We start from the raw sequence: 27,875 nt of genomic DNA, 5'->3' as shown, positions 1-27,875 counted from the left end.
AAGCTCACAACTATAGTAACTTGGCCAAACACTGTGGACACCCGCTGTGGTGACCTGGCTATGCAGGGTAACGCAGCATTCACCGACAGTTGAGCGAGTTACAGGTGAAAAGCAAAGTATAATAACTGTCTGCATATAATATATGTCTTTCCTTATTTATTCTTCTTCCCCATTGTATGTTTGCTCTCTGCTTTAGAAACGCGAGCTGTCATCACTGCAAGGAAACGTATCACACAGCGTTCTACTGTTTACACTCACTGAACTTTCAGCATCACAGTGACCCCTCTCGTCGCCTCTATAGTTAGACTTCAAGACAGCTGGTTTGTTTACCGATACAATTCTTGTCACCTTAGGTTGTGGTTTTTTAATATAAGAAGGCTCGGTCCCACTGTCTGGCTACCCTTATATATATACGTCACCACTTTACATAGTCTCACCTCTCGCTATGTGGATCGTAGGTGCAGAAGACAGAGAGTGAGACACTGATGCAGACAAAATACGTTTGTGAGTTGAAAAATACTGGCAGCGGTGGGATTCGAACCCACGCCTCCAAAGAGACTGGAGCCTTAATCCAGCGCCTTAGACCGCTCGGCCACTCTACCCTGTGCAAACATGCTTCTGTAAGCTTTCTGAAGTGAGATGTTCTGTTGTATAGGGGAGTTGGAGAATAAGGGTGTATAGCCTGTGAAGTGATCCTAGGAAAGTCAACGCCAACAGCAGCAGGCACGTGATACATTCAGTAGGTCAGGATTGGCCCCGGGCCATGGGAGGTGTCAGGGAGCGCCAGTCCTGAGAGTCCGTAGGAAGACAACACTTACGTTGGCGTCCCACACATGCTGCTTCTCTTTCTTTAAGGATAAGGAATCAAACTATCTACGTCCCTCAACTTACCAACCCTCCGCCTCAGGAAAGATTTTGTGATTCATGAGCAGAACCCGGCTGGCGCTGTTTATAGTAATGCCTAAGCACAGTACTCAACTGAGCGGTGTTTCCAAACTGAGCCGTTGTACTGCCGGAAATACCATGGGATATGTCATTTAACTTTCACATAAAATAGGGTTAACCCAGCCCTACCACATACTAAAAACTAAAGACGGAACAATAAACCGACGAGGATGGGATTCGAACCCACGCGTGCAGAGCAAAATGGATTAGCAGTCCATCGTCTTAACCACTCGGCCACCTCGTCTTCAAAACACCATGTTTCAGGAGTACAAAATATGGTAGCCAAAATGTGTTCTATTAGGTGATAGTTGTCTAAACATAATAAAGAGCATATATTTACAGATTGTTATGGTAACTTGTTGTCTTCAGCTTTGCTCTATACGACCTTGTTGTCCATCCCTACTTCAGCTTGAATTTATATGTTAAATGTAATGTAATCATGAAAATTACACTTTCCAAACGTGTTCTATCCATATGTGATGTACTATCACACTACCCTCAAATGAGCTAAGATTGCTTTAATTCAGTTGTACGTGGATTTAAAGTGCAATATCATACAAATATTGTACTGGTATGGCGCTTTCGAGTCTCTAGGTGTCAGTTATTGGTGGTGTGCTTACATGTCAACATTAGGCAGCAAATAGTACACAATTAAGGAAAACTGCCTTCCCATTTAATGTGCATTGTTCTGCAAAAAGTTTTAAGTAGGAGAAAGTAAAACTTAGTTTATAAAACCACCTAAACTGGGAGTATTGCCGCTACAGCTATGACACTTCAGTTTAAAAACGTACGTGCATCAACAAGAAATATTTTTGCGCTAAATAAATTGCTGTCCGACTACTCACGTAATGCATAAAACTGAGGCAGTCGTAATTACAATACATTGAAGTAATATTTTGGTAGTTTTTGTTGACGATGACTCCGCAGCAAGCGATCAGATTACTTTTTATTAGTGAAGGCGCGTCAGAGCCTTGATAAGTAAACTTACAAGGAGACACGCCTAGGTCGATGAACCTTTTAGACCAGGTTCGGAGACTTCCCAGTACGAGATGTCTTTTGGCATCACAAATCAATAGATCAATATCTCAACAACAATCGCAATAACTAATCAGCATGCTAATCAATAACCTTTAATGAGAGTCAATAAAGTGAACACACAATAATCTTTCAGTCATGAATAACCACACCAATTTAGTTAAGTGTTAGGATATTTATTTCCCTACTGGTTACAATCTAAAGTCATTTCTGTTAATCTGATCAGCAATTCATCTCATTAGTAACTCTTCAGATTTGCAATTAGAAACGCAATTAATCAATGCATAGAGAATATTCACTCAGTATTAACACATAATTATTAAGAAGCAACTTAGCAAAGTCTCAGTAGTGTATGGTTCAACAAAGCAAGAACTCAGTCATTTGTCTATTTGCGTCAGATTTTAGTGAACACCTTAAATAACCTCATATTAGCATCAGCATGTTGGGCTTCATGCAAAACAATTTAGCAAACACAAATTTGGAAAACATCTAACTATGGCCTCTATCAAAGAGCAGTTGGTACCTAGAAAGAAAAGGCAAACAGACAATTACAATTTTCATCACATAGTTACCCATCCAACGGATCAGCAAACAGCGTCAGTCTTCGTCCTTGGGACATCAGTCGTTTGCATCATCAGCAAAGAAAGGACAGGGCAAAGTATCAGTATGGCATAGCTAAGGAACAAGAACTTCCCTCATATAGAGGAGAAGTAAGTATCAGGTAAGGAATAAGTAAAGGGTGGTTTAGAGTAACAGGGCGAACAAACGGCAAAGTCTCAAACGAAATGGCCTAAATGGCTCAGTAGAATGGCAAAGAATGGCTTGGAGAGGAATGTCCAAAAAGTGCCTGATTTCTCCTCGGGTCATGTGGTTAAATCAAAACTGTCTAATTTACTCCTAATTCCTCAATGGATAATCATTGGTGCATCGCCATCTCTGTCCAATAATCTTCACCAGAGTTTTACACAAACCACAGTTCTCATGTCGTTGATTGGCCCATGTTATTGACGTTTTCATCGGTTGGAATGTCAGGTAAGAAAAGTTACATTTTACGCTACAGTCAGTAGTTCCATTGTTTTCTCCTACTCCAGGCAGCCTTGCACCTGTTACAAATTACACTGTTGCATTCAGCAAGAATGTCTCCTTGAGCAAGTAGGGTCCCATGAGAAAGAATTTACTACAGCTACACACATCTCTAGCTTCTGGGAAAGTACAGTTTCATGTCCTTCAGGAAAATAGCACATTGCACATTAGAAAAAGACAGTTTAATATGAAACCAGGCAGCTAGGCACAGACCTTCGCTAAACTAATGCCTACTGCTTAATGAACAAACTCCTAATACATAACTCCAATTTTGATATGTTAATACAAATTAAAAACATTAGTACATAATTAATTCAGCATTAATAACTTTCATTAGTCTTCGTATACATTGGTAGCCACTCCCCGTGGGCACATTTCAAACGTGTGCATTATTTCTACGTTAACACATTTTTTATGCAGCTTCATTACACAATATATTGTAAGCTTTTCATGTTAATATTAATTTTAAAAGACACACTCCAGCAATCCCTCCTCTGATGACTCTTGTCATCACACAAATCTTCCCTACTAATTTTACATACTAAAATTCCCTCATATCAATCTCTTCCCTTCTTGGTTTCTCCTTTGATTTTGCCCTGAATAATTTTTCCCTTTGTTTTTCTTCCCTCCTCCTATTATTTTTCGCCATCTTCAATTTTATTCTTTTACTAATTTTACATGCCACCCATGATCCAAATAAGCAATCTATAACAATCAATATCCCCTGTATTATTTTAGACAATATCCCATGCCAAATGTTACTAATCCAATTTCCCACTGAAGCAAATCCTTTCCCAACCTTTTTCCAAACACCTGGTTCTTTCAAATCCTTCAAGTCCGTACTATCCCCAGTCAAGTTAGTAAGCATACTTCTAATCTCATTACTATTATCTGGTATGTAAGCGAAACAATTACACCCATTGAGCAATCTACAAACTCTGCCATTTTTCACTAAAAGAATGTCTAAAGCAAGCCTGTTTTGAAGGGTCATAGCTCCCTCCGCAGCAAGTTCAGTATCCATCAGGAGTATAGCCCCTGAAAAGTTTGTCAGCATGTTATCCTCAAAAGTAGACAACTTTTTATTCTTTATGGAGTTCATAATAACTCTCACTGAAGAAATTATCGTCCCAAATATGTCTCCTACTACACCAGCAGCAGTCTCTTTCTTATGTCTAGTACGATGTAATTCAGACAATTTTGGTAACCTTTTCAAATCGTCAAGTTGATATATCTTTGGGAAAACTATCCCCAAATAACATGTCCCATACTATCCCTTTGGAAGACAGTGATAAGCATTAAGTCCACATATATAATAAATCCCGGGGATTGCTGGATCCTGTCCATTTAACATGAACGTCCATTTACTCTGAAACAAAAACACACGCTTACATTCACTCATTCCCACAAACACATTGTCATAGTATGATTTGGTCTTGGATATGCAAAGCTTTCCTACATGTAGTGCGTCTAAAGCTAACTTCCTTTGTTCTCTAATTGCACTATAACCGTCACTACTAGCAAAGGCCCGTTGCTGTAATCCTTTCTCTTGTTTACCCTTCAATGCCCTTCCTCTCTCTTCCGTGTGATCTAAAAAGGTTTTCTCTACAGGTGTAAGCAAACATGTCAAATTATTGTGGTGTGCATAAGATGTACTAATTGTTAATGTCGCCTGAAAGAATCCTTTAACTAACTTTATGCTATAGTACTTAGCTACCCCACTCACATCCTCTATGATAGGCACATTAGAAAACACAAGATCATGATTTGAGTAAAAATATTGAATCTCTTCCTGGTTATAGAATCTTGTTAGTAACAGACTACAACGTATCCCATATGTTAATGACAGTCTGTAATAGGTAACCCCCTCTTGTACCGAAACAGGAATCTGTGTACACACAAAACAATCTTTTGCATCTATTGTGTCAACATACTCACTCAGCAAGCGATAGAAAACATCAGTGGATAGTTCCCCTTTCGAGTTAGTTCCCTCATGCAAGTATCTTGTATCCAGCTCAAACCTCTCCCAGGCTGTTAGTGCAGTGGTAGTCTCAGGAATTGTAGCATTGTTAGTCCCACTTTTATCCATTAGTGTCATACTCACAACCACGACCCTAATGAATATTTATTACATGAACCTTTTTTGCACAAGTATTTGGTTCAAGTAAACTTAAAGTGTTGGGATTCAAGCCCACGGCTCCAGAGAGACTGGAGCCTAAATCTAGCCAGTTTAGCCTGCTCAGCCATGCTACCTCACATCTACAAGCTCACAACTATAGTAACTTGGCCAAACACTGTGGACACCCGCTGTGGTGACCTGGCTATGCAGGGTAACGCAGCATTCACCGACAGTTGAGCGAGTTACAGGTGAAAAGCAAAGTATAATAACTGTCTGCATATAATATATGTCTTTCCTTATTTATTCTTCTTCCCCATTGTATGTTTGCTCTCTGCTTTAGAAACGCGAGCTGTCATCACTGCAAGGAAACGTATCACACAGCGTTCTACTGTTTACACTTACTGAACTTTCAGCATCACAGTGACCCCACTCGTCGCCTCTATAGTTAGACTTCAAGACAGCTGGTTTGTTTACCGATACAATTCTTGTCATCTTAGGTTGTGGTTTTTTAAAATAAGAAGGCTCGGTCCCACTGTCTGGCTACCCTTATATATATATGTCACCACTTTACATAGTCTCACCTATCGCTATGTGGATCGTAGGTGCAGAAGGCAGAGAGTGAGACACTGATGCAGACAAAATACGTTTGTGAGTTGAAAAATACTGGCAGCGGTGGGATGCAAACCCACGCCTCCAAAGAGACTGGAGACTTAATCCAGCGCCTTAGACCACTCGGCCACACTACCCTGTGCAAACCTGTTTCTGTAAGCTTTCTGAAGTGAGATGTTCTGTTGTATAGGGGAGTTGGAGAATAAGGGTGTATAGCCTGTGAAGTGATCCTAGGAAAGTCAACGCCAACAGCAGCAGGCACGTGATACATTCAGTAGGTCAGGATTGGCCCTGGGCCATTGGAGGTGTCAGGGAGCGTCAGTCCTGAGATTCCGTAGGAAGACAACCCTTACATTGGCGTCCCGCACGCGCTGCTTCTCTTTCTTTAAGGATAAGGAATCAAACTATCTACGTCCCTCAACTTACCAACCCTCCGCCTCAGGATAGATTTTGTGATTCATGAGCAGAACCCGGCTGGCGCTGTTTACAGTAATGCCTAAGCACAGTACTCAACTGAGCGGTGTTTCCAAACTGAGTCGTTGTACTGCCGGAAATACCATGGGATATGTCATTTAACTTTCACATAAAATAGGGTTAACCCAGCCCTACCTCATACTAAAAACGGAACAATAAACCAAAGAGGATGAGATGCGAACCCATGCGTGCAGAGCACAATGGATTAGCAGTCCATCGCCTTAACCACTCGGCCACCTCGTCTTCAAAACACCATGTTTCAGGAGTACAAAATATGGTAGCCAAAATGTGTTCTATTAGGTGATAGTTGTCTAAACATAATAAAGAGCATATATTTACAGATTGTTATGGTAACTTGTTGTCTTCAGCTTTGCTCTATACGACCTTGTTGTCCATCCCTACTTCAGCTTGAATTTATATGTTAAATGTAATGTAATCATGAAAATTACACTTTCCAAACGTGTTCTATCCATATGTGATGTACTATCACACTACCCTCAAATGAGCTAAGATTGCTTTAATTCAGTTGTACGTGGATTTAAAGTGCAATATCATACAAATATTGTACTGGTATGGCGCTTTCGAGTATCTAGGTGTCAGTTATTGGTGGTGTGCTTACATGTCAACATTAGGCAGCAAATAGTACACAATTAAGGAAAACTGCCTTCACATTTAATGTGCATTGTTCTGCAAAATGTTTTAAGTAGGAGAAAGTAAAACTTCGTTTATAAAACCACCTAAACTGGGAGTATTGCCGCTACAGCTATGACACTTCAGTTTAAAAACGTACGTGCATCAACAAGAAATATTTTTGCGCTAAATAAATTGCTGTCCGACTACTCATGTAATGCATAAAACTGAGGCAGTCGTAATTACAATACATTGAAGTAATATTTTGGTAGTTTTTGTTGACGATGACTCCGCAGCAAGCGATCAGATTACTTTTTATTAGTGAAGGCGCGTCAGAGCCTTGATAAGTAAACTTACAAGGAGACACGCCTAGGTCGATGAACCTTTTAGACCAGGTTCGGGGACTTCCCAGTACGAGATGTCTTTTGGCATCACAAATCAATAGATCAATATCTCAACAACAATCGCAATAACTAATCAGTATGCTAATCAGTAACCTTTAATGACAGTCAATAAAGTGAACACCCCATGATCTTTCAGTCATGAATAACTCACCAATTTAGTTAAGTGTTAGGATATTTATTACCCTACTGGTTACAATCTAAAGTAATTTCTGTTAATCTCATCAGCAATTCATCTCATTAGTAACTCTTCAGATTTGCAATTAGAAATGCAATTAATCAATGCATAGAGAATATTCACTCAGTATTAACACATAATTATTAAGAAGCAACTTAGCAAAGTCTCAGTAGTGCATGGTTCAACAAAGCAACAACTCAGTCATTTGTCTATTTGCGTCAGATTTTAGTGAACACCTTAAATAACCTCGTATTAGCATCAGCATGTTGGGCTTCATGCAAAACTATTTAGCAAACACAAATTTGGAAAACATCAAACTATGGTCTCAATCAAAGAGCAGTTGGTACCTAGAAAGAAAAGGCAAACAGACAATTACAATTTTCATCAGATAGTTACCCATCCAACGGATCAGCAAACAGCGTCAGTCTTCGTCCTCGGGACATCAGTCGTTTGCATCATCAGCAAAGAAAGGACAGGGCAAAGTATCAGTATTGCATAGCTAAGGAACAAGAACTTCCCTCATATAGAGGAGAAGTAAGTATCAGGTAAGGAATAAGTAAAGGGTGGTTTAGAGTAACAGGGCGAACAAACGGCAAAGTCTCAAACGAAATGGCCTAAATGGCTCAGTAGAATGGCAAAGAATGGCTTGGAGTGGAATGTCCAATAAATGCCTGATTTCTCCTCGGGTCATGTGGTTAAATCAAAACTGTCTAATTTACTCCTAATTCCCCAATGGATAATCATTGGTGCATCGCCATCTCTGCCCAATAATCTTCACCAGAGTTTTACACAAACCACAGTTCTCATGTCGTTGATTGGCCCATGTTATTGACGTTTTCATCGGTTGGAATGTCAGGTAAGAAAAGTTACATTTTACGCTACAGTCAGTAGTTCCATTGTTTTCTCCTACTCCAGGCAGCCTTGCACCTGTTACAAATTACACTGTTGCATTCAGCAAGAATGTCTCCTTGAGCAAGTAGGGTCCCATGAGAAAGAATTTACTACAGCTACACACATCTCTAGCTTCTGGGAAAGTACAGTTTCATGTCCTTCAGGAAAATAGCACATTGCACGTTAGAAAAAGACAGTTTAATATGAGACCAGGCAGCTAGGCACAGACCTTCGCTAAACTAAGGCCTACTGCTTAATGAGCAAACTCCTAATACATAACTCCAATTTTGATATGTTAATACAAATTAAAAACATTAGTACATAATTAATTCAGCATTAATAACTTTCATTAGTCTTCGTATACATTGGTAGCCACTCCCCGTGGGCACATTTCAAACGTGTGCATTATTTCTACGTTAACACATTTTTTATGCAGCTTCATTACACAATATATTGTAAGCTTTTCATGTTAATATTAATTTTAAAAGACACACTCCAGCAATCCCTCCTCTGATGACTCTTGTCATCACACAAATCTTCCCTACTAATTTTACATACTAAAATTCCCTCATATCAATCTCTTCCCTTCTTGGTTTCCCCTTTGATCTTGCCCTGAATAATTTTTCCCTTTGTTTTTCTTCCCTCCTCCTATTATTTTTCACCATCTTCAATTTTATTCTTTTACTAATTTTACATGCCACCCATGATCCAAATAAGCAATCTATAACAATCAATATCCCCTGTATTATTTTAGACAATATCCCATGCCAAATGTTACTAATCCAATTTCCCACTGAAGCAAATCCTTTCCCAACATTTTTTCCAAACACCTGGTTCTTTCAAATCCTTCAAGTCCGTACTATCCCTAGTCAAGTCAGTAAGAATACTTCTAATCTCATTACTATTATCTGGTATGTAAGCGCAACAATTACACCCCCATTGAGCAATCTACAAACTCTGCCATTTTTCGCTAAAAGAATGTCTAAAGCAAGCCTGTTTTGAAGAGTCATAGCCCCCTCCGCAGCAAGTTCAGTATCCATCAGGAGTATAGCCCCTGAAAAGTTTGTCAGCATGTTATCCTCAATAGTAGACAACTTTTGAATCTTTATGGAGTTCATAATAACTCCCACTGAAGAAATTATCGTCCCAAATATATCTCCTACTACACCAGCAGCAGTCTCTTTCTTATGTCTAGTACGATGTAATTCAGACAATTTTGGTAACCTTTTCAAATCGTCAGCTCAAACCTCTCCCAGTCTGTTAGTGCAGTGGTAGAATCAGGAATCGTAGCATTGTTAGTCCCACTTTTATTCATTAGTGTCATACTCACAATCACGACCCTAATGAATATTTATTACATGTACCTTTTTTGCAAAAGTATTTGGTTCAAGTAAAGTTAAAGTGTTGGGATTCAAGCCCACGGCTCCAGAGAGACTGGAGCCTAAGTCTAGCCAGTTTAGCCTGCTCAGCCACGCTACCTCACATCTACAAGCTAACAACTATAGTAACTTGGTCAAACACTGTGGACACCCGCTGTGGTGACCTGGCTATGCAGGGTAACGCAGCATTCACCGACAGTTGAGCGAGTTACAGGTGAAAAGCAAAGTATAATAACTGTCTGCATATAATATATGTCTTTCCTTATTTATTCTTCTTCCCCATTGTATGTTTGCTCTCTGCTTTAGAAACGCGAGCTGTCATCACTGCAAGGAAACGTATGACACAGCGTTCTACTGTTTACACTCACTGAACTTTCAGCATCACAGTGACCCCTCTTGTCGCCTCTATAGTTAGACTTCAAGACAGCTGGTTTATTTACCGATACAATTCTTGTCGCCTTAGGTTGTGGTTTTTTAAAATAAGAAGGCTCGGTCCCACTGTCTGGCTACCCTTATATATATACGTCACCACTTTACATAGTCTCACCTCTCGCTATGTGGATCGTAGGTGCAGAAGGCAGAGAGTGAGACACTGATGCAGACAAAATACGTTTGTGAGTTGAAAAATACTGGCAGCGGTGGGATTCGAACCCACGCCTCCAAAGAGACTGGAGCCTTAATCCAGCACCTTAGACCGCTCGGCCACACTACCCTGTGCAAACATCTTTCTGTAAGCTTTCTGAAGTGAGATGTTCTGTTGTATAGGGGAGTTGAAGAATAAGGGTGTATAGCCTGTGAAGTGATCCTAGGAAAGTCAACGCCAACAGCAGCAGGCACGTGATACATTCAGTAGGTCAGGATTGGCCCCGGGCCATGGGAGGTGTCAGGGAGTGCCAGTCCTGAGAGTCCTTAGGAAGACAACCCTTACATTGGCGTCCCGCACGCGCTGGTTCTCTTTCTTTAAGGATAAGGAATCAAACTATCGACGTCCCTCAACTTACCAACCCTCCGCCTCAGGAAAGATTTTGTGATTCATGAGCAGAACCCGGCTGGCGCTGTTTACAGTAATGCCTAAGCACAGTACTCAACTGAGCGGTGTTTCCAAACTGAGCCGTTGTACTGCCGGAAATACCATGGGATATGTCATTTAACTTTCACATAAAATAGGGTTAACCCAGCCCTACCACATACTAAAAACTAAAGATGGAACAATAAACCGACGAGGATGGGATTCGAACCCACGCGTGCAGAGCACAATGTATTAGCAGTCCAGCGCCCTAACCACTCGGCCGCCTTGTTTTCAAAACACCATGTTTCAGGAGTACAAAATATGGTAGCCAAAATGTGTTCTATTAGGTGATAGTTGTCTAAACATAATAAAGAGCATATATTTACAGATTGTTATGGTAACTTGTTGTCTTCAGCTTTGCTCTATACGACCTTGTTGTCCATCCCTACTTCAGCTTGAATTTATATGTTAAATGTAATGTAATCATGAAAATTACACTTTCCAAACGTGTTCTATCCATATGTGATGTACTATCACACTACCCTCAAATGAGCTAAGATTGCTTTAATTCAGTTGTACGTGGATTTAAAGTGCAATATCATACAAATATTGTAATGGTATGGCGCTTTCGAGTCTCTAGGTGTCAGTTATTGGTGGTGTGCTTACATGTCAACATTAGGCAGCAAATAGTACACAATTAAGGAAAACTGCTTTCCCATTTAATGTGCATAGTTCTGCAAAATGTTTTAAGTAGGAGAAAGTAAAACTTAGTTTATAAAACCACCTAAACTGGGAGTATTGCCGCTACAGCTATGACACTTCAGTTTAAAAACGTACGTGCATCAACAAGAAATTTTTTTGCGCTAAATAAATTGCTGTCCGACTACTCACGTAATGCATAAAACTGAGGCAGTCGTAATTACAATACATTGAAGTAATATTTTGGTAGTTTTTGTTGACGATGACTCCGCAGCAAGCGATCAGATTACTTTTTATTAGTGAAGGCGCGTCAGAGCCTTGATAAGTAAACTTACAAGGAGACACGCCTAGGTCGATGAACCTTTTAGACCAGGTTCGGGGACTTCCTAGTACGAGATGTCTTTTGGCATCACAAATCAATAGATCAATATCTCAACAACAATCGCAATAACTAATCAGCATGCTAATCAATAACCTTTAATGAGAGTCAATAAAGTGAACACACCATGATATTTCAGTCATGAATAACCACACCAATTTAGATAAGTGTTAGGATATTTATTTCCCTACTGGTTACAATCTAAAGTCATTTCTGTTAATCTCATCAGCAATTCATTGCATTAGTAACTCTTCAGATTTGCAATTAGAAACGCAATTAATCAATGCATAGAGAATATTCACTCAGTATTAACACATAATTATTAAGAAGCAACTTAGCAAAGTCTCAGTAGTGCATGGTTCAACAAAGCAAGAACTCAGTCATTTGTCTATTTGCGTCAGATTTTAGTGAACACCTTAAATAACCTCGTATTAGCATCAGCATGTTGGGCTTCATGCAAAACAATTTAGCAAACACAAATTTGGAAAACATCTAACTATGGCCTCTATCAAAGAGCGTTGGTACCTAGAAAGAAAAGGCAAACAGACAATTACAATTTTCATCAGATAGTTACCCATCCAACGGATCAGCAAACATCGTCAGTCTTCTTCCTCAGGACATCAGTCGTTTGCATCATCAGCAAAGAAAGGACAGGGCAAAGTATCAGTATGGCATAGCTAAGGAACAAGAACTTCCCTCATATAGAGGAGAAGTAAGTATCAGGTAAGGAATAAGTAAAGGGTGGTTTAGAGTAACAGGGCGAACAAACGGCAAAGTCTCAAACGAAATGGCCTAAATGGCTCAGTAGAATGGCAAAGAATGGCTTGGAGTGGAATGTCCAATAAATGCCTGATTTCTCCTCGGGTCATGTGGTTAAATCAAAACTGTCTAATTTACTCCTAATTCCTCAATGGATAATCATTGGTGCATCGCCATCTCTGTCCAATAATCTTCACCAGAGTTTTACACAAACCACAGTTCTCATGTCGTTGATTGGCCGATGTTATTGACGTTTTCATCGGTTGGAATGTCAGGTAAGAAAAGTTACATTTTACGCTACAGTCAGTAGTTCCATTGTTTTCTCCTACTCCAGGCAGCCTTGCACCTGTTACAAATTACACTGTTGCATTCAGCAAGAATGTCTCCTTGAGCAAGTAGGGTCCATTGAGAAAGAATTTACTACAGCTACACACATCTCTAGCTTTTGGGAAAGTACAGTTTCATGTCCTTCAGCAAAATAGCACATTGCACGTTAGAAAAAGACAGTTTAATATGAGACCAGGCAGGTAGGCACAGACCTTCGCTAAACTAAGGCCTACTGCTTAATAAACAAACTCCTAATACATAACTCCAATTTTGATATGTTAATACAAATTAAAAACATTAGTACATAATTAATTCAGCATTAATAACTTTCATTAGTCTTCGTATACATTGGTAGCCACTCCCCGTGGGCACATTTCTAACGTGTGCATTATTTTTACGTGAACACATTTTTTATGCAGCTTCATTACACAATATATTGTAAGCTTTTCATGTTAATATTAATTTTAAAAGACACACTCCAGCAATCCCTCCTCTGATGACTCTTGTCATCACACAAATCTTCCCTACTAATTTTACATTCTAAAATTCCCTCATATCAATCTCTTCCCTTCTTGGTTTCCCCTTTGATCTTGCCCTGAATAATTTTTCCCTTTGTTTTTCTTCCCTCCTCCTATTATTTTTCGCCATCTTCAATTTTATTCTTTTACTAATTTTACATGCCACCCATGATCCAAATAAGCAATCTATAACAATCAATATCCCCTGTATTATTTTAGACAATATCCCATGCCAAATGTTACTAATCCAATTTCCCACTGAAGCAAATCCTTTCCCAACCTTTTTCCAAACACCTGGTTCTTTCAAATCCTTCAAGTCCGTACTATCCCTAGTCAAGTTAGTAAGCATACTTCTAATCTCATTACTATTATCTGGTATGTAAGCGCAACAATTACACCCATTGAGCAATCTACAAACTCTGCCATTTTTCACTAAAAGAATGTCTAAAGCAAGCCTGTTTTGAAGAGTCATAGCCCCCTCCGCAGCATGTTCAGTATCCATCAGGAGTATAGCCCCTGAAAAGTTTGTCAGCATGTTATCCTCAATAGTAGACAACTTTTGAATCTTTATGGAGTTCATAATAACTCCCACTGAAGAAATTATCGTCCCAAATATGTCTCCTACTACACCAGCAGCAGTCTCTTTCTTAAGTCTAGTACGATGTAATTCAGACAATTTTGGTAACCTTTTCAAATCGTCAAGTTGATATATCTTTGGGAAAACTATCCCCAAATAACATGTCCCATACTATCCCTTTGGAAGACGGTAATAAGCATTAGGTCCACATATATAATAAATCCCGGGGATTGCAGGATCCTGTCTATTTAACATGAATGTCCATTTACTCTGAAACAAAAGCACACGCTTACATTCACTCATTCCCACAAACACATTGTCATAGTATGATTTGGTCTTGGATATGCAAAGCTTTCCTACATGTAGTGCGTCTAAAGCTAACTTCCCTTGTTCTCTAATTGCACTATAACCGTCACTACTAGCAAAGGCCCGTTGCTGTAATCCTTTCTCTAGTTTACCCTTCAATGCCCTTCTTCTCTCTTCCGTGTGATCTAAAAAGCTTTTCTCTACAGGTGTAAGCAAACATGTCAAATTATTGTGGTGTGCATAAGATGTACTAATTGTTAATGTTGCCTGAAAGAATCCTTTAACTAACTTTATGCTATAGTACTTAGCTACCCCACTCACATCCTCTATGATAGGCACATTAGAAAACACAAGATCATGATTTGAGTAAAAATATTGAATCTCTTCCTGGTTATAGAATCTTGTTAGTAACAGACTACAACGTATCCCATATGTTAATGACAGTCTATGATAGGTAACCCCCTCTTGTACCGAAACAGGAATCTGTGTACACACAAAACAATCTTTTGCATCCATTGTGTCAACATACTCACTCAGCAAGCGATAGAATTCATCAGTGGATAGCTCCCCTTTCGAGTTAGTTCCCTCATGCAAGTATCTTGTATCCAGCTCAAACCTCTCCCAGGCTGTTAGTGCAGTGGTAGTCTCAGGAATGGTAGCATTGTTAGTCCCACTTTTATCCATTAGTGTCATACTCACAACCACGACCCTAATGAATATTTATTACATGAACCTTTTTTGCAAAAGTATTTGGTTCAAGTAAACTTAAAGTGTTGGGATTCAAGACCACGGCTCCAGAGAGACTGGAGCCTAAATCTAGCCAGTTTAGCCTGCTCAGCCACGCTACCTCACATCTACAAGCTCACAACTATAGTAACTTGGCCAAACACTGTGGACACCCGCTGTGGTGACCTGGCTATGCGGGGTAACGCAGCATTCACCGACAGTTGAGCGAGTTACAGGTGAAAAGCAAAGTATAATAACTGTCTTCATATAATATATGTCTTTCCTTATTTATTCTTCTTCCCCATTGTATGTTTGCTCTCTGCTTTAGAAACGCGAGCTGTCATCACTACAAGGAAACGTATCACACAGCGTTCTACTGTTTACACTCACTGAACTTTCAGCATCACAGTGACCCTTCTCGTCGCCTCTATAGTTAGACTTCAAGACAGCTGGTTTGTTTACCGATACAATTCTTGTCACCTTAGGTTGTGGTTTTGTAAAATAAGAAGGCTCGGTCCCACTGTCTGGCTACCCTTATATATATACGTCACCACTTTACATAGTCTTACCTCTAGCTATGTGGATCGTAGGTGCAGAAGGCAGAGAGTGAGACACTGATGCAGACAAAATACGTTTGTGAGTTGAAAAATGCTGCCAGCAGTGGGATTCGAACCCACGCCTCCTAAGAGACCAGAGCCTTAATCCAGCGCCTTAGACCGCTCGGCCACACTACCCTGTGCAAACCTGTTTCTGTAAGCTTTCTGAAGTGAGATGTTCTGTTGTATAGGGGACTTGGAGAATAAGGGTGTATAGCCTGTGAAGTGATCCTAGGAAAGTCAACGCCAACAGCAGCAGGCACGTGATACATTCAGTAGGTCAGGATTGGCCCCGGGCCATGGGAGGTGTCAGGGAGCGCCAGTCCTGAGAGTCCTTAGGAAGACAACCCTTACATTGGCGTCCCGCACGCGCTGGTTCTCTTTCTTTAAGGATAAGGAATCAAACTATCGACGTCCCTCAACTTACCAACCCTCCGCCTCAGGAAAGATTTTGTGATTCATGAGCAGAACCCGGCTGGCGCTGTTTACAGTAATGCCTAAGCACAGTACTCAACTGAGCGGTGTTTCCAAACTGAGCCGTTGTACTGCCGGAAATACCATGGGATATGTCATTTAACTTTCACATAAAATAGGGTTAACCCAGCCCTACCACATACTAAAAACTAAAGACGGAACAATAAACCGACGAGGATGGGATTCGAACCCACGCGTGCAGAGCACAATGTATTAGCAGTCCAGCGCCCTAACCACTCGGCCGCCTTGTTTTCAAAACACCATGTTTCAGGAGTACAAAATATGGTAGCCAAAATGTGTTCTATTAGGTGATAGTTGTCTAAACATAATAAAGAGCATATATTTACAGATTGTTATGGTAACTTGTTGTCTTCAGCTTTGCTCTATACGACCTTGTTGTCCATCCCTACTTCAGCTTGAATTTATATGTTAAATGTAATGTAATCATGAAAATTACACTTTCCAAACGTGTTCTATCCATATGTGATGTACTATCACACTACCCTCAAATGAGCTAAGATTGCTTTAATTCAGTTGTACGTGGATTTAAAGTGAAATATCATACAAATATTGTAATGGTATGGCGCTTTCGAGTCTCTAGGTGTCAGTTATTGGTGGTGTGCTTACATGTCAACATTAGGCAGCAAATAGTACACAATTAAGGAAAACTGCTTTCCCATTTAATGTGCATAGTTCTGCAAAATGTTTTAAGTAGGAGAAAGTAAAACTTAGTTTATAAAACCACCTAAACTGGGAGTATTGCCGCTACAGCTATGACACTTCAGTTTAAAAACGTACGTGCATCAACAAGAAATATTTTTGCGCTAAATAAATTGCTGTCCGACTACTCACGTAATGCATAAAACTGAGGCAGTCGTAATTACAATACATTGAAGTAATATTTTGGTAGTTTTTGTTGACGATGACTCCGCAGCAAGCGATCAGATTACTTTTTATTAGTGAAGGCGCGTCAGAGCCTTGATAAGTAAACTTACAAGGAGACACGCCTAGGTCGATGAACCTTTTAGACCAGGTTCGGGGACTTCCTAGTACGAGATGTCTTTTGGCATCACAAATCAATAGATCAATATCTCAACAACAATCGCAATAACTAATCAGCATGCTAATCAATAACCTTTAATGAGAGTCAATAAAGTGAACACACCATGATATTTCAGTCATGAATAACCACACCAATTTAGATAAGTGTTAGGATATTTATTTCCCTACTGGTTACAATCTAAAGTCATTTCTGTTAATCTCATCAGCAATTCATTGCATTAGTAACTCTTCAGATTTGCAATTAGAAACGCAATTAATCAATGCATAGAGAATATTCACTCAGTATTAACACATAATTATTAAGAAGCAACTTAGCAAAGTCTCAGTAGTGCATGGTTCAACAAAGCAAGAACTCAGTCATTTGTCTATTTGCGTCAGATTTTAGTGAACACCTTAAATAACCTCGTATTAGCATCAGCATGTTGGGCTTCATGCAAAACAATTTAGCAAACACAAATTTGGAAAACATCTAACTATGGCCTCTATCAAAGAGCGTTGGTACCTAGAAAGAAAAGGCAAACAGACAATTACAATTTTCATCAGATAGTTACCCATCCAACGGATCAGCAAACATCGTCAGTCTTCTTCCTCAGGACATCAGTCGTTTGCATCATCAGCAAAGAAATGACAGGGCAAAGTATCAGTATGGCATAGCTAAGGAACAAGAACTTCCCTCATATAGAGGAGAAGTAAGTATCAGGTAAGGAATAAGTAAAGGGTGGTTTAGAGTAACAGGGCGAACAAACGGCAAAGTCTCAAACGAAATGGCCTAAATGGCTCAGTAGAATGGCAAAGAATGGCTTGGAGTGGAATGTCCAATAAATGCCTGATTTCTCCTCGGGTCATGTGGTTAAATCAAAACTGTCTAATTTACTCCTAATTCCTCAATGGATAATCATTGGTGCATCGCCATCTCTGTCCAATAATCTTCACCAGAGTTTTACACAAACCACAGTTCTCATGTCGTTGATTGGCCGATGTTATTGACGTTTTCATCGGTTGGAATGTCAGGTAAGAAAAGTTACATTTTACGCTACAGTCAGTAGTTCCATTGTTTTCTCCTACTCCAGGCAGCCTTGCACCTGTTACAAATTACACTGTTGCATTCAGCGAGAATGTCTCCTTGAGCAAGTAGGGTCCATTGAGAAAGAATTTACTACAGCTACACACATCTCTAGCTTTTGGGAAAGTACAGTTTCATGTCCTTCAGCAAAATAGCACATTGCACGTTAGAAAAAGACAGTTTAATATGAGACCAGGCAGGTAGGCACAGACCTTCGCTAAACTAAGGCCTACTGCTTAATGAACAAACTCCTAATACATAACTCCAATTTTGATATGTTAATACAAATTAAAAACATTAGTACATAATTAATTCAGCATTAATAACTTTCATTAGTCTTCGTATACATTGGTAGCCACTCCCCGTGGGCACATTTCTAACGTGTGCATTATTTTTACGTGAACACATTTTTTATGCAGCTTCATTACACAATATATTGTAAGCTTTTCATGTTAATATTAATTTTAAAAGACACACTCCAGCAATCCCTCCTCTGATGACTCTTGTCATCACACAAATCTTCCCTACTAATTTTACATACTAAAATTCCCTCATATCAATCTCTTCCCTTCTTGGTTTCCCCTTTGATCTTGCCCTGAATAATTTTTCCCTTTGTTTTTCTTCCCTCCTCCTATTATTTTTCGCCATCTTCAATTTTATTCTTTTACTAATTTTACATGCCACCCATGATCCAAATAAGCAATCTATAACAATCAATATCCCCTGTATTATTTTAGACAATATCCCATGCCAAATGTTACTAATCCAATTTCCCACTGAAGCAAATCCTTTCCCAACCTTTTTCCAAACACCTGGTTCTTTCAAATCCTTCAAGTCCGTACTATCCCTAGTCAAGTTAGTAAGCATACTTCTAATCTCATTACTATTATCTGGTATGTAAGCGCAACAATTACACCCATTGAGCAATCTACAAACTCTGCCATTTTTCACTAAAAGAATGTCTAAAGCAAGCCTGTTTTGAAGAGTCATAGCCCCCTCCGCAGCATGTTCAGTATCCATCAGGAGTATAGCCCCTGAAAAGTTTGTCAGCATGTTATCCTCAATAGTAGACAACTTTTGAATCTTTATGGAGTTCATAATAACTCCCACTGAAGAAATTATCGTCCCAAATATGTCTCCTACTACACCAGCAGCAGTCTCTTTCTTAAGTCTAGTACGATGTAATTCAGACAATTTTGGTAACCTTTTCAAATCGTCAAGTTGATATATCTTTGGGAAAACTATCCCCAAATAACATGTCCCATACTATCCCTTTGGAAGACGGTAATAAGCATTAGGTCCACATATATAATAAATCCCGGGGATTGCTGGATCCTGTCTATTTAACATGAATGTCCATTTACTCTGAAACAAAAACACACGCTTACATTCACTCATTCCCACAAACACATTGTCATAGTATGATTTGGTCTTGGATATGCAAAGCTTTCCTACATGTAGTGCGTCTAAAGCTAACTTCCCTTGTTCTCTAATTGCACTATAACCGTCACTACTAGCAAAGGCCCGTTGCTGTAATCCTTTCTCTAGTTTACCCTTCAATGCCCTTCTTCTCTCTTCCGTGTGATCTAAAAAGCTTTTCTCTACAGGTGTAAGCAAACATGTCAAATTATTGTGGTGTGCATAAGATGTACTAATTGTTAATGTTGCCTGAAAGAATCCTTTAACTAACTTTATGCTATCGTACTTAGCTACCCCACTCACATCCTCTATGATAGGCACATTAGAAAACACAAGATCATGATTTGAGTAAAAATATTGAATCTCTTCCTGGTTATAGAATCTTGTTAGTAACAGACTACAACGTATCCCATATGTTAATGACAGTCTATGATAGGTAACCCCCTCTTGTACCGTAACAGGAATCTGTGTACACACAAAACAATCTTTTGCATCCATTGTGTCAACATACTCACTCAGCAAGCGATAGAATTCATCAGTGGATAGCTCCCCTTTCGAGTTAGTTCCCTCATGCAAGTATCTTGTATCCAGCTCAAACCTCTCCCAGGCTGTTAGTGCAGTGGTAGTCTCAGGAATGGTAGCATTGTTAGTCCCACTTTTATCCATTAGTGTCATACTCACAACCACGACCCTAATGAATATTTATTACATGAACCTTTTTTGCAAAAGTATTTGGTTCAAGTAAACTTAAAGTGTTGGGATTCAAGACCACGGCTCCAGAGAGACTGGAGCCTAAATCTAGCCAGTTTAGCCTGCTCAGCCACGCTACCTCACATCTACAAGCTCACAACTATAGTAACTTGGCCAAACACTGTGGACACCCGCTGTGGTGACCTGGCTATGCGGGGTAACGCAGCATTCACCGACAGTTGAGCGAGTTACAGGTGAAAAGCAAAGTATAATAACTGTCTTCATATAATATATGTCTTTCCTTATTTATTCTTCTTCCCCATTGTATGTTTGCTCTCTGCTTTAGAAACGCGAGCTGTCATCACTACAAGGAAACGTATCACACAGCGTTCTACTGTTTACACTCACTGAACTTTCAGCATCACAGTGACCCCTCTCGTCGCCTCTATAGTTAGACTTCAAGACAGCTGGTTTGTTTACCGATACAATTCTTGTCACCTTAGGTTGTGGTTTTTTAAAATAAGAAGGCTCGGTCCCACTGTCTGGCTACCCTTATATATATACGTCACCACTTTACATAGTCTTACCTCTCGCTATGTGGATCGTAGGTGCAGAAGGCAGAGAGTGAGACACTGATGCAGACAAAATACGTTTGTGAGTTGAAAAATGCTGGCAGCAGTGGGATTCGAACCCACGCCTCCAAAGAGACCGGAGCCTTAATCCAGCGCCTTAGACCGCTCGGCCACACTACCCTGTGCAAACCTGTTTCTGTAAGCTTTCTGAAGTGAGATGTTCTGTTGTATAGGGGACTTGGAGAATAAGGGTGAATAGCCTGTGAAGTGATCCTAGGAAAGTCAACGCCAACAGCAGCAGGCACGTGATACATTCAGTAGGTCAGGATTGGCCCCGGGCCATGGGAAGTGTCAGGGAGCGCCAGTCCTGAGAGTCCGTAGGAAGACAACCCTTACATTGGCGTCCCGCACGCGCTGCTTCTCTTTCTTTAAGGATAAGGAATCAAATTATCTATGTCCCTCAACTTACCAACCCTCCGCCTCAGGAAAGATTTTGTGATTCATGAGTAGAACCCGGCTGGCGCTGTTTACAGTAATGCCTAAGCACAGTACTCAACTGAGTGGTGTTTCCAAACTGAGCCGTTGTACTGCCGGAAATACCATGGGATATGTCATTTAACTTTCACATAAAATAGGGTTAACCCAGCCCTACCACATACTAAAGACGGAACAATAAACCGACGAGGATGGGATTCGAACCCACGCGTGCAGAGCACAATGGATTAGCAGTCCATCGCCTTAACCACTCGGCCACCTCGTCTTCGAATCACCATGTTTCAGGAGTACAAAATATGGTAGCCAAAATGTGTTCTATTAGGTGATAGTTGTCTAAACATAATAAAGAGCATATATTTACAGATTGTTATGGGAACTTGCTGTCTTCAGCTTTGCTCTATACGACCTTGTTGTCCATCCCTACTTCAGCTTGAATTTATATGTTAAATGTAATGTAATCATGAAAATTACACTTTCCAAACGTGTTCTAGCCATATGTGATGTACTATCACACTACCCTCAAATGAGCTAAGATTGCTTTAATTCAGTTGTACGTGGATTTAAAGTGCAATATCATACAAATATTGTACTGGTATGGCGCTTTCGAGTCTCTAGGTGTCAGTTATTGGTGGTGTGCTTACATGTCAACATTAGGCAGCAAATAGTACACAATTAAGGAAAACTGCCTTCCCATTTAATGTGCATTGTTCTGCAAAAAGTTTTAAGTAGGAGAAAGTAAAACTTAGTTTATAAAACCACCTAAACTGGGAGTATTGCCGCTACAGCTATGACACTTCAGTTTAAAAACGTACGTGCATCAACAAGAAATATTTTTGCGCTAAATAAATTGCTGTCCGACTACTCACGTAATGCATAAAACTGAGGCAGTCGTAATTACAATACATTGAAGTAATATTTTGGTAGTTTTTGTTGACGATGACTCCGCAGCAAGCAATCAGATTACTTTTTATTAGTGAAGGCGCGTCAGAGCCTTGATAAGTAAACTTACAAGGAGACACGCCTAGGTCCATGAACCTTTTAGACCAGGTTCGGGGACTTCCCAGTACGAGATGTCTTTTGGCATCACAAATAAATAGATCAATATCTCAACAACAATCGCAATAACTAATCAGCATGCTAATCAATAACCTTTAATGAGAGTCAATAAAGTGAACACACCATGATCTTTCAGTCATGAATAACCACACCAATTTAGTTAAGTGTTAGGATATTTATTTCCCTACTGGTTACAATCTAAAGTAATTTCTGTTAATCTCATCAGCAATTCATCTCATTAGTAACTCTTCAGATATGCAAATAGAAATGCAATTAATCAATGCATAGAGAATATTCACTCAGTATTAACATATAATTATTAAGAAGCAACTTAGCAAAGTCTCAGTAGTGCATGGTTCAACAAAGCAAGAACTCAGTCATTTGTCTATTTGCGTCAGATTTTAGTGAACACCTTAAATAACCTCGTATTAGCATCAGCATGTTGGGCTTCATGCAAAACAATTTAGCAAACACAAATTTGGAAAACATCTAACTATGGCCTCTATCAAAGAGCAGTTGGTACCTAGAAAGAAAAGGCAAACAGACAATTAAAATTTTCATCAGATAGTTACCCATCCAACGGATCAGCAAACAGCGTCAGTCTTCGTCCTCGGGACATCAGTCATTTGCATCATCAGCAAAGAAAGGGCAGGGCAAAGTATCAGTATGGCATAGCTAAGGAACAAGAACTTCCCTCATATAGAGGAGAAGTAAGTATCAGGTAAGGAATAAGTAAAGGGTGGTTTAGAGTAACAGGGCGAACAAACGGCAAAGTCTCAAACTAAATGGCCTAAATGGCTCAGTAGAATGGCAAAGAATGGCTTGGAGTGGAATGTCCAATAAATGCCTGATTTCTCCTCGGGTCATGTGGTTAAATCAAAGCTGTCTAATTTACTCCTAATTCCTCAATGGATAATCATTGGTGCATCGCCATCTCTGTCCAATAATCTTCACCAGAGTTTTACACAAACCACAGTTCTCATGTCGTTGATTGGCCCATGTTATTGACGTTTTCATCGGTTGGAATGACAGGTAAGAAAAGTTACATTTTACGTTACAGTCAGTAGTTCCATTGTTTTCTCCTTCTACAGGCAGCCTTGCACCTGTTACAAATTACACTGTTGCATTCAGCAAGAATGTCTCCTTCAGCAAGTAGGGTCCCATGAGAAAGAATTTACTACAGCTACACACATCTCTAGCTTCTGGGAAAGTACAGTTTCATGTCCTTCAGGAAAATAGCACATTGCACGTTAGAAAAAGACAGTTTAATATGAGACCAGGCAGCTAGGCACAGACCTTCGCTAAACTAAGGCCTACTGCTTAATGAACAAACTCCTAATACATAACTCCAATTTTGATATGTTAATACAAATTAAAAACATTAGTACATAATTAATTCAGCATTAATAACTTTCATTAGTCTTCGTATACATTGGTAGCCACTCCCCGTGGGCACATTTCAAACGTGTGCATTATTTCTACGTTAACACATTTTTTATGCAGCTTCATTACACAATATATTGTAAGCTTTTCATGTTAATATTAATTTTAAAAGACACACTCCAGCAATCCCTCCTCTGATGACTCTTGTCATCACACAAATCTTCCCTACTAATTTTACATACTAAAATTCCCTCATATCAATCTCTTCCCTTCTTGGTTTCCCCTTTGATCTTGCCCAGAATAATTTTTCCCTTTGTTTTTCTTCCCTCCTCCTATTATTTTTTGCCATCTTAAATTTTATTCTTTTACTAATTTTACATGCCACCCATGATCCAAATAAGCAATCTATAACAATCAATATCCCCTGTATTATTTTAGACAATATCCCATGCCAAATGTTACTAATCCAATTTCCCACTGAAGCAAATCCTTTCCCAACCTTTTTCCAAACACCTGGTTCTTTCAAATCCTTCAAGTCCGTACTATCCCTAGTCAAGTTAGTAAGCATACTTCTAATCTCTTTACTATTATCTGGTATGTAAGCGCAACAATTACACCCATTGAGCAATCTACAAACTCTGCCATTTTTCACTAAAAGAATGTCTAAAGCAAGCCTGTTTTGAAGAGTCATAGCCCCCTCCGCAGCAAGTTCAGTATGCATCAGGAGTATAGCCCCTGAAAAGTTTGTCAGCATGTTATCCTCAATAGTAGACAACTTTTGAATCTTTATGGAGTTCATAATAACTCCCACTGAAGAAATTATCATCCCAAATATGTCTCCTACTACACCAGCAGCAGTCTCTTTCTTATGTCTAGTACGATGTAATTCAGACAATTTTGGTAACCTTTTCAAATCGTCAAGTTGATATATCTTTGGGAAAACTATCCCCAAATAACATGTCCCATACTATCCCTTTGGAAGACGGTAATAAGCATTAAGTCCACATATATAATAAATCCCGGGGATTGCTGGATCCTGTCCATTTAACATGAACGTCCATTTACTCTGAAACAAAAACACACGCTTACATTCACTCATTCCCACAAACACATTGTCATAGTATGATTTGGTCTTGGATATGCAAAGCTTTCCTACATGTAGTGCGTCTAAAGCTAACTTCCCTTGTTCTCTAATTGCACTATAACCGTCACTACTAGCAAAGGCCCGTTGCTGTAATCCTTTCTCTAGTTTACCCTTCAATGCCCTTCTTCTCTCTTCCGTGTGATCTAAAAAGCTTTTCTCTACAGGTGTAAGCAAACATGTCAAATTATTGTGGTGTGCATAAGATGTACTAATTGTTAATGTTGCCTGAAAGAATCCTTTAACTAACTTTATGCTATCGTACTTAGCTACCCCACTCACATCCTCTATGATAGGCACATTAGAAAACACAAGATCATGATTTGAGTAAAAATATTGAATCTCTTCCTGGTTATAGAATCTTGTTAGTAACAGACTACAACGTATCCCATATGTTAATGACAGTCTATGATAGGTAACCCCCTCTTGTACCGTAACAGGAATCTGTGTACACACAAAACAATCTTTTGCATCCATTGTGTCAACATACTCACTCAGCAAGCGATAGAATTCATCAGTGGATAGCTCCCCTTTCGAGTTAGTTCCCTCATGCAAGTATCTTGTATCCAGCTCAAACCTCTCCCAGGCTGTTAGTGCAGTGGTAGTCTCAGGAATGGTAGCATTGTTAGTCCCACTTTTATCCATTAGTGTCATACTCACAACCACGACCCTAATGAATATTTATTACATGAACCTTTTTTGCAAAAGTATTTGGTTCAAGTAAACTTAAAGTGTTGGGATTCAAGACCACGGCTCCAGAGAGACTGGAGCCTAAATCTAGCCAGTTTAGCCTGCTCAGCCACGCTACCTCACATCTACAAGCTCACAACTATAGTAACTTGGCCAAACACTGTGGACACCCGCTGTGGTGACCTGGCTATGCGGGGTAACGCAGCATTCACCGACAGTTGAGCGAGTTACAGGTGAAAAGCAAAGTATAATAACTGTCTTCATATAATATATGTCTTTCCTTATTTATTCTTCTTCCCCATTGTATGTTTGCTCTCTGCTTTAGAAACGCGAGCTGTCATCACTACAAGGAAACGTATCACACAGCGTTCTACTGTTTACACTCACTGAACTTTCAGCATCACAGTGACCCCTCTCGTCGCCTCTATAGTTAGACTTCAAGACAGCTGGTTTGTTTACCGATACAATTCTTGTCACCTTAGGTTGTGGTTTTTTAAAATAAGAAGGCTCGGTCCCACTGTCTGGCTACCCTTATATATATACGTCACCACTTTACATAGTCTTACCTCTCGCTATGTGGATCGTAGGTGCAGAAGGCAGAGAGTGAGACACTGATGCAGACAAAATACGTTTGTGAGTTGAAAAATGCTGGCAGCAGTGGGATTCGAACCCACGCCTCCAAAGAGACCGGAGCCTTAATCCAGCGCCTTAGACCGCTCGGCCACACTACCCTGTGCAAACCTGTTTCTGTAAGCTTTCTGAAGTGAGATGTTCTGTTGTATAGGGGACTTGGAGAATAAGGGTGAATAGCCTGTGAAGTGATCCTAGGAAAGTCAACGCCAACAGCAGCAGGCACGTGATACATTCAGTAGGTCAGGATTGGCCCCGGGCCATGGGAAGTGTCAGGGAGCGCCAGTCCTGAGAGTCCGTAGGAAGACAACCCTTACATTGGCGTCCCGCACGCGCTGCTTCTCTTTCTTTAAGGATAAGGAATCAAATTATCTATGTCCCTCAACTTACCAACCCTCCGCCTCAGGAAAGATTTTGTGATTCATGAGTAGAACCCGGCTGGCGCTGTTTACAGTAATGCCTAAGCACAGTACTCAACTGAGTGGTGTTTCCAAACTGAGCCGTTGTACTGCCGGAAATACCATGGGATATGTCATTTAACTTTCACATAAAATAGGGTTAACCCAGCCCTACCACATACTAAAGACGGAACAATAAACCGACGAGGATGGGATTCGAACCCACGCGTGCAGAGCACAATGGATTAGCAGTCCATCGCCTTAACCACTCGGCCACCTCGTCTTCGAATCACCATGTTTCAGGAGTACAAAATATGGTAGCCAAAATGTGTTCTATTAGGTGATAGTTGTCTAAACATAATAAAGAGCATATATTTACAGATTGTTATGGGAACTTGCTGTCTTCAGCTTTGCTCTATACGACCTTGTTGTCCATCCCTACTTCAGCTTGAATTTATATGTTAAATGTAATGTAATCATGAAAATTACACTTTCCAAACGTGTTCTAGCCATATGTGATGTACTATCACACTACCCTCAAATGAGCTAAGATTGCTTTAATTCAGTTGTACGTGGATTTAAAGTGCAATATCATACAAATATTGTACTGGTATGGCGCTTTCGAGTCTCTAGGTGTCAGTTATTGGTGGTGTGCTTACATGTCAACATTAGGCAGCAAATAGTACACAATTAAGGAAAACTGCCTTCCCATTTAATGTGCATTGTTCTGCAAAAAGTTTTAAGTAGGAGAAAGTAAAACTTAGTTTATAAAACCACCTAAACTGGGAGTATTGCCGCTACAGCTATGACACTTCAGTTTAAAAACGTACGTGCATCAACAAGAAATATTTTTGCGCTAAATAAATTGCTGTCCGACTACTCACGTAATGCATAAAACTGAGGCAGTCGTAATTACAATACATTGAAGTAATATTTTGGTAGTTTTTGTTGACGATGACTCCGCAGCAAGCAATCAGATTACTTTTTATTAGTGAAGGCGCGTCAGAGCCTTGATAAGTAAACTTACAAGGAGACACGCCTAGGTCCATGAACCTTTTAGACCAGGTTCGGGGACTTCCCAGTACGAGATGTCTTTTGGCATCACAAATAAATAGATCAATATCTCAACAACAATCGCAATAACTAATCAGCATGCTAATCAATA

General features: G+C 39.8%; 7 non-coding genes across 7 annotated transcripts; all 7 read right to left on the bottom strand.

The window, feature by feature from the left end:
- Window positions 1-520: 520 nt before the first annotated feature.
- On the bottom strand, window positions 521-602 carry TRNAL-AAG (transfer RNA leucine (anticodon AAG)). Its single transcript has one exon. It is a non-coding gene; the product is annotated as a tRNA-Leu (tRNA).
- A 505-nt stretch (window positions 603-1,107) lies between these two features.
- TRNAS-GCU (transfer RNA serine (anticodon GCU)) lies at window positions 1,108-1,189 on the bottom strand. The gene has a single exon. It is a non-coding gene; the product is annotated as a tRNA-Ser (tRNA).
- Window positions 1,190-10,371: 9,182 nt separating this feature from the next.
- TRNAL-AAG (transfer RNA leucine (anticodon AAG)) lies at window positions 10,372-10,453 on the bottom strand. Its single transcript has one exon. It is a non-coding gene; the product is annotated as a tRNA-Leu (tRNA).
- A 10,562-nt stretch (window positions 10,454-21,015) lies between these two features.
- Window positions 21,016-21,097, bottom strand: TRNAL-AAG (transfer RNA leucine (anticodon AAG)). Its single transcript has one exon. It is a non-coding gene; the product is annotated as a tRNA-Leu (tRNA).
- Window positions 21,098-21,595: 498 nt separating this feature from the next.
- TRNAS-GCU (transfer RNA serine (anticodon GCU)) lies at window positions 21,596-21,677 on the bottom strand. Its single transcript has one exon. It is a non-coding gene; the product is annotated as a tRNA-Ser (tRNA).
- Window positions 21,678-26,331: 4,654 nt separating this feature from the next.
- TRNAL-AAG (transfer RNA leucine (anticodon AAG)) lies at window positions 26,332-26,413 on the bottom strand. Its single transcript has one exon. It is a non-coding gene; the product is annotated as a tRNA-Leu (tRNA).
- Window positions 26,414-26,911: 498 nt separating this feature from the next.
- Window positions 26,912-26,993, bottom strand: TRNAS-GCU (transfer RNA serine (anticodon GCU)). Its single transcript has one exon. It is a non-coding gene; the product is annotated as a tRNA-Ser (tRNA).
- Between the last annotated feature and the right edge of the window lie 882 nt (window positions 26,994-27,875).

This window comes from Pleurodeles waltl, chromosome 12 (genome assembly GCF_031143425.1).
Source record: "Pleurodeles waltl isolate 20211129_DDA chromosome 12, aPleWal1.hap1.20221129, whole genome shotgun sequence".
Taxonomy (NCBI): Eukaryota; Metazoa; Chordata; class Amphibia; order Caudata; family Salamandridae; genus Pleurodeles; species Pleurodeles waltl.
The sequence above is the reverse complement of the archived record's forward strand: the minus strand, read 5'-3'. Positions and strand labels throughout refer to the sequence as shown.